Consider the following 8,251-nt stretch of genomic DNA (forward strand, 5'->3'; position numbering starts at 1 on the left):
TAACACGCTGTTGCTGACAAAATTCAGGTGGACTCTTGGCCTTGTAAGAGTCAGCTCTTACATAAAGTATGTTATAAAGCGTTAGTATACCACTCTGTATGCTAAAATGTTAGCATGTGGGAATATTTCCCAAAGTAGGGTATGCTAAAACGTTAGCATGCAATGGATTATCGCATAGCATTGTTATATGAGTATGATCCCTTGTATCAGTTAACATACTGTTTGCTAATATGTTAGCATGAGGCAGTATTTCCCTGAGTAGTATATACTAAAATGTTAGCATGTAGTGGACTATCACATAGCATTGTTTATTATATTAGTATGATCCATAGTATCAGTTAGCATACTGTGTGCTAAAATGTTAGCAAGCCTGCTGTTACTTAGCAAGGAGAAAGCTAAAATGGTTAAGTGTCGTATTCATCACAGTGTATGCTAAAGTGTTAGTATCGCATGTAACGCACTATAGCTAAGTGTTAGCATGGAGCTAGCTGTCACTCAGCATGATGTTAGCATGTGTTAGCACAAACCGTGAAAACTATTGGAATGTTGAATAGGTGCTAACTTGCTAACTCTTAGCCATGCCAATACATACAGTAGAGCTAGCATACATGACAAAATGCTAGCATAGAATTTGAATGTATTTCTCGAAATAACACAACAGAAGAGCAATTTAATTAATGTTTTATTAGCATCAAATCATGTTTGTATTACAATAGAAAGACATTTAAATTATTGTGGAAAACATGTTTCTATAACAGCATTGGAGACACTTTAAGAAACGAATTTATTTCTTTAGGTAGATGTCAGATCATCAGTCTGTCAATAATCCCAAAAGTGCGTGTATGTAAGTTTCAGTGTGTTTGTTGGATCGTCTCATGTTCATGGATCATTCGCCGACATGTCCCGACCCGTTTTAATGAGCTGTAAGAGAGAGAAAGACAAAGCTGCTGAACAACTGTGTCAGGACAAACCTCACGTACACCGTGCAGCACATCAACAGAACGACTGTGTGAACACATTAAAAACACTTTAAGATATTTGCATACTTCAAATAAAATGTTTATTTGCATAACTAATTAAATATTTACAGTATTTATGTGAGGTAATCACCATGACATGCATTAATTAATAATGTATTATTGTGGTATTGTAACCCTGTTAACAAATAACCACACACAAATGCTTACATTTAATTTCAAATCACATGGACTAATTTCTGGAAGCACATTGACTTCAGAGAACCTGAACCTGCTACCAGTTGTTTTCTTTGTGAATGTCTTTATTTAGGTCCATTTGTGTATAATGTCAGTTGTAATACATCTTGGCAGCTCTGCAGAAACACACATCACGCCAAGGATTTCATCTTGTTGAAACAGATTCAAGAATTCAAAAAAAAAAAAAAAGGGTTTAAAAATACCTCCAAAGATAAAATGTAAAACATGTCAGACGACAAAAATCACAGCTTCTATTAATAAACACGACAGTGGAAAGAACTGATAATGATGAAATGACAGCAGTGAAGAGACTTTATTTAGACACAACTGTAAGATGTCTCTATCTCGACACCACGCATCTGAAGACAGCGCTGGACTCTTACATCACTGCTATATTTATTATGAAATATTAGAAAGTTGTGTAATCATTAGTAATGATGCTGTAAAATGTGAACTCCAGCCATTAAAACAAAACACTGTGATAAAGGAAAATTTGATATAGTTCAGAAAACAAAACACTAATTTGGCCAAATCTTCTCATGAATCACAAACTGCTTAATTCATAATATAACATATAGGAAGAATCAGAATAATTCACCATTTATTTTCACTAATATAAACTATAAATAAAATCCAGTGTCACTGAGATGAAGAGGATATTATGACATTCTGCATGTGCGTAAAAACAGAACTTACAAATGGAAATTTATTTCATTATGACATTTTACACATTTAACACTGACAATATGAAACATTCAAGTCACAGGTCAGACAAATAGAGTAAAGTATAGAAGAAGAGAGCTGAAAGTAAATGTCAGGAATAAAGTAACGAGTGAGAAATGACTGATTCTCCTGCTCTGAGTTTGTCAGGCAGGTCACCACAGGTCATGTTACTGTATATATCACAGTGTCGTGCTGAGATCCAAGCAGGAAATAAGCGCTGCAGCTTGGCTTACAGTCGGTTTGACATTGTTTGCATATTTCAGTCTTATGTAAGAAAATAATGAAGACAGTATTTCTGTAAATTGAAGAGATGCTTCATAGTTTACATGAGCATTTAATAGTAAAGAAAATAGTATTTTCTTTGACGCCTCAGTGTCGACTGCACACAACATAAAGCATGAAAAAAACTAGAACTAACAAAAAGAACAAAACAAATTAAAGGTGCTATGTGTTAAATACAAACCTATTAAAAATTAGAAATTTGAATCAGCTTTATTAACCAGGTCTGTCCTGACACACATGGACTGTGACTTCTCTTACACAAATGCACAAGAAGATGCACATACACAAGACATGAAGCTACAACAAGCACAGGAAGCTGACAGAGACGAGCAGACATAAACATTCAGTCACAAATCAGTCAGGATACAAGGATGTTACAATAATAATAAATACAAAAACTACACTGTGAATGGGATTTGTTGGAGGGTGGTGTCCTCAGACAGCCACGTTGTACTGCTGTGATACTCAAAAATTTAACTTATCCTCTTCTAAATACTATTATTTACTTTATTATATAATTATATTCAAATTTAAAGCTGCCAAACATACAACATATTATTGTTTAAATTGATTAATGTGCCAATTGTTTTAGTAAAATAACAACAGTTTTAGAATAATATAAAGTCCAGGGTGACGTCTTCCAATTTTTTCTTTCGTCAGTCCAATTAAAACCAAATTAAATAATTGATTGTTAAAATAGCTAAAAATGATCAATCAGCTAATCATTTCCACTCTAAAGATTATTTATCTGTAATATTCACTTCCTGTTGCTGCTGTGACACTTCCGTTTCCCTGAAAATAATTTTCGTTATTGATTAATCTATTGATTATTTTCTCAGTTAGTCCGTTAATTTATTTTGTTGTACAATGTCTGAAATTGGAAAATGCACGTTTTAATTTCCCAGAATTCCATCTGTTATTCTGTTTAATCTGACGAACAATTCAAAACCCAAACATATCCAGTCAGGAGCAGAAAAGCTTTGGTATTTTTATTTCATAAAATGACTGAAAGGATTAAACGATCATCAAAATAATTGCCAATCAAGTTTCTGTCGATCAGCTGATCATTAAATAAGCTAACTGTTGCAGCTTTAAACCAAAGACTGGTACAAAAAGGTGAGAAAAGCCAGAGATCACATGATTTAACGTCTTGTTAAAGAACTCAGAAACAGTCAAAGAGTCAGTCCTTCAAAATCAGCTCAGTTTAAAAAACGAAAAGAAACCAGACGTCAGACACACATCTGCTCAGCTTCCTGGTATCAAAAAAAAAAAAAAAAGATCCAATATGCGAACCGCAGCCAACAAGCTTAAGCTCTTTTCCTTCAAACGTCCAAAAAAAAACCCAACATTTGCAGCTTTTTGGTTGATGTGGCAGCAAAGTGTTAAACGTTGATTCATCAGGGGATTTCCAGCCCGTCTTTTAAATCCAACATGACCTGGAAGAGAGGAGGACGGGCTCTGCCTCGGCCTCCAGTCATCAATACCTGGCTCTCAGTTTGATAAAGACAAAAAGGATCAGTTTGAAGTGTGTGTGTGTGTGTGTGTGTGTGTGACTGCTGACACATTGTTGGTGACATTAGTCTCTCTCAGATTAATGAGCTTAGTGTGTAGTCTGGTTAATCTGCTGGTGTGATGTGGCTGCGCACAATCCCCAAGCTCCTTTAAACTGGCCTTAGCCAGAGTCAGGAAGGACAAACACACACACACACACACACACACACACACACACACACACGCACACACACACACACGCACAAATGCAGACAAATCATACGGAAAACATACTCATCCCTCGCCCCACCAGCACATTTAAAACAGGCGCAGATTGCAGACGACACGGTGTACAGTTTGGCAGCTGATACACAGACTGAGTGGGGGAAAAAAAAAACACACATAACAAGAAAAATGATGAAAGTACTGGATCTGCCCCAAATTCTAAATCTCTTAAAGTCGGCCAGGCTACAGCACTGAGAGAGGTGCCTCAGCAATTTCAGCTATGTGGCGAGTAAATAGGCCACAGGTGTGCAACTATTCCAAAAATGACCTCCTCCTCTAACGGCTCTCCGGTGCCATAGGTGGTGGGCGTTAGCCAGCGTGGGAGGGGGACAGGTGGCGCTGCAAACGCCATCTCCATTCATTCACCGACGAGGCTGCAAGGAAGGAGCAGGGGTAGTAAACCCCTCTGCAGTGTGAAGCACTGCTAAACACACACACATATATGTTGACAGCTACTGTAGGAAGCTCACACACACACACACAGACACACACAAACACATACACACACACACTGACCAGCTCTGATTACTGATGCGTGTGTTTCTCCCGCCTGCAGCCGAGAGCAGAGCTGTGCGTTGAAGGGAGTGGCAGAAAAAGCTGCAGAATGGTTACTGTAAACTCAGCACCCCCCGCCGCCGCCACAAAGAGACGCCTCGGCTCATCGCCAACTGTCTGTCACCTCCTCGCTCGATCCCCCCCTTTTTTTTTTCCTTTTTCTTTTTTCTTCTTTTCCTTTTTTCAAAAAACGCACTGATCGACGTCTCCGATCAATACTTCAACTTTAATTTTGATCCAATTGCGTTTTATCCTTCAAACATCTTCTTGATGCGGTTTGGGCGTAACCCTGCAGCAAACCCACCCAGATCACCGTACCCTCCACACACACACACACACACACACACACACACACACACACACCTGAACTGCCCTGTTGACCAGGCTTAAGTCATCCGCTGGGCACCTTCCTCAGTCCACCTTAACAAAGGTTCACCTTTAAAAGGGATTACATCAATCAACAGCTGCCTGCAGGCATTCACAGTCAACTGCTACAGGAAAAGCCAATATTTAGAGCCACAAAAAAAGCTGATGCATGAAGCAGGTGTAATTACTTTCTAGTGACTGACGCACCTGAAGCGGCATCACAGGATAACACAGGTTAAATCTGTATGAAACGTTAGATCAGATCAGGCGGTCCAGATGCAAACTGCATCATAAGACAATAGTGATTGGCCCACAAAAAAAAAAAAAAAAATCAGTCAACACCAGCCTCTGTCTGTCTGTCTGTCTGTCTGTCTGTCTGTCTATCCGTCTATCCTCCATGTCTGCCTCAGCCATGGGGACACAGTGTACAGACAGTGTGCGGGAGCAGCCGAACAATGGAGAGCAAGCCTGCAGCCCTTTTTCGAGCTTACCGGCTAGACGCTAACTTGCTCCAGGTTAGTGTTTGTTCACCGAGCCGAACAAATAATAAAAAAGAAAAAAAAAAAGAAAAAAGATTTTGAGAGCAGAGATATGAGCGAGAGAGAGAGAGAGGGAGAAAGACGGGGCTCACAGAGGCGTTACATAAGAGAACTGCTGTGTGCACCAGTAGCAGAGGGGGGTTCGAGTTAAAGTCCGAGGTGGTTCATTAGGTGAGGTGATACCTCCAGACATCAGTGCATCACATCCAGCTACTGTCAGGAGAACGAACTGCAGTGAAGGAGGGAAATGATTAAATCGACTCCTGAAGGTCACAATTAAGAGCAAACTGTCAAAAAGAGGCTCACACTGATTTCAGATCTCTGAATACAGTCTTTAAATTCAAGCATCCAACATGAGAAATCCTGCAACAAAGCTGCGAGGCCACAACCACCAACATGACGCATGCCCATCACCCAGCATCCTTTGCACTCGCTATAATCTGAGATCCACAAGTGCGTAGGGTTTAGTTTCCATTTAAATAAAAAGGAAGCATCGACGAATATCAATTACCATCAACATTCACGCTGTGCCCCATTAAAATCAGACATTAGCCGCCAAGTCAAATATTGATGAATCATGCCGTCAGAGAGCTGCTGCTGTTAGAGAGTGGTGGCCTCCAGAGAACAAACTGCAAGGTGTGATGGGAGGATGACACGATGAGCGAACCCTTCTACAACCAGAGGAGGAGAAAAGAAAAGAAGAGCAAGGCCCAGACAAAAACCTGGAGCCACCATGTGCTGCCTTGAATATCAATTTGGTCGTAGTAGCAAAGTCGGGATCCTTGTTACTATCGGTGACGAAGTGAGCCGTCACTCCGGATGCAGCGAGACACTGGGATCGTTTAGACGCTCTAAAAGCACATGAATCACGGACAGCAGCCGCGTCACCGAGCGGCGAAAAAGGCGCCGCAGCTTCCTGTGAGTGCGTCCTCGCCGCCACCTTTTTCACGTTGGTGTGTTTGCGCGGGTGAGTGAACTTCAACGTCGCAGAGGGTTCACTGAGGTCAGGCACATAATGTACAGAGCCGTTATCGTCACGCTCAACATTACTCTGTGCTGCTCTCAAGTCATAAAGGTGCGCCACACACACACACACACACACACAGGCCTGCGGCAGAAACAAAGAGCTATCACTCCAGCAGATGCTTCTTTACTCAACTTGTTCACTCGTGTATGAGGAGGTTAATGCTATCCCCTTAGCATTAGCATTATCTCTCATGAGCTATGCTAACCAGCTGTTTAGCCGCTTCTTTAGCGGCTAACACGCATTAGTATCCACTTAGCATTTGTGTTCTGCTAAATGATTAGCTTAGATGCTTCCGCATGTGTCCACTGAAAAGCAAAATAAAAGACAGATGTGTGAAGTTGGATCAAAATGCTACATTAGCATGAGACGCGGCAGCATCACATTAAAGCTGCACATTGTGATAACTGTGGTTAATTATGGGCAAGTATCAAATGCAAATAATCAGTGCAGACCTCCGGTCAGTGCTGATACAATCAGGCCTCTGTAGCTAAAGGATGATAGCTTCCTGTCATCCATCCACACACACTCATCTCTGTCACATGACCCTGAAAACGGCGTTCATGCCACCACATCCCCAGAGATTTCACCACACACCATCCACCATCCTCTTTAATCCACATTCCATCATGAGTGCGGTGCAGCGGGGGGGTGGGGTGGGGTGGGGGGGCACAAGCAGAAGAAGAAGAGCCCAGGTGACATGCAGCATCAGCAGGGTGTGAGCCACGCTGAAAAAGTGTAACACGGCGAGTGAGCGAGTGCGTGGTGAACGCCTTAGCTCACTGCGCCACGGCCTTCCTCCTCTGATCGCCATTGTTCGGATCAGGAACGTGCGGCAGGCAGACAGTGCTGGCCGTGCATCCCTCCCAGCTCCCGAGAGCCTAACCCGTGGACATGAAAGCACAACGTCACAAGTTAGGGTCTCAGGGACGGGGAGAGACGCATCTTCTCGCCTCACGCCTCCCTCCCTCTCTCTCTGGCGACTCGGACTCCGTCTTTGTTTTCGACATCAGAGGAAAAAATCTCGCATGTTCCTGAACAGCAGAAAGCCTCCGTGCACTCAACTTGTCTTTAAGTCGAAGGACGACTCGCAGCGTCCGAGCGTCTCCTGCGCACACACACACACAAATACACACACACACACGCACACACACAGAGCGAACTCTGCCTGTTCCTCACATGCAACCACACATCACACACACACACACACGCACACACGCACACTCTGGAACGACATACATTAATTGAGCACGCTCATTGCAACCTCCACTGCCCCCGTGTATATTCGTGAACATACAAGTGCAAGCCTCAGCCAGACACAACATTGGCCAGCCCCCCCCAACTCTCTCTCTCTCTCTCTCTCTCTCTCTCTCTCTCTCTCTCTCTCTCTCTCTTCCCTGCCCCCTCCCCCATCTCAGCTGAACAATACAGCACTTTGAAAAATGCCTCCTGCTATCAGGTACAGAGCCTGCTGCTGTACAGTATGCCCCCCAAAAGATCTCCCGCCGCCTCGGAAGGAAAATCAAAATCGGCACATGATTTCTAATTATTGCCACGGAGACAAAAGCCCCCACCCCCACCGTGTGCGGATGCATCGATTACACCATTACAAATCTGAAGCCGGGACCGCACAGCGTCAAACAATCCATCTGACATGATGACTTGCACGCTCGTCTTCACCGTCACATCTCGATACCGTTAATAAAAATCAACTCGGCGCTCCGCTCGATCATTACTTAGCGCAGAACCCCCCCCACCCCCACCCGCAACCC

General features: G+C 42.7%; 1 long non-coding RNA gene across 1 annotated transcript in view; it reads right to left on the bottom strand.

Annotated features, from left to right (window-relative positions):
* Positions 1-665: 665 nt before the first annotated feature.
* The window catches only part of LOC111671356 (uncharacterized), an 88,691-nt gene continuing 81,105 nt past the window's right edge, over positions 666-8,251 (bottom strand). Inside the window, exon 4 of the long non-coding RNA XR_002761926.2 lies at positions 666-921. This is a non-coding gene — a long non-coding RNA (uncharacterized LOC111671356). The remainder of the gene's footprint in view (positions 922-8,251) is intronic.

This window comes from Seriola lalandi, unplaced genomic scaffold (genome assembly GCF_002814215.2).
Source record: "Seriola lalandi dorsalis isolate HSWRI2012SDOR001 ecotype SW California unplaced genomic scaffold, Sedor1 jcf7180002054875, whole genome shotgun sequence".
In the NCBI taxonomy this organism is placed as follows: domain Eukaryota; kingdom Metazoa; phylum Chordata; class Actinopteri; order Carangiformes; family Carangidae; genus Seriola; species Seriola lalandi.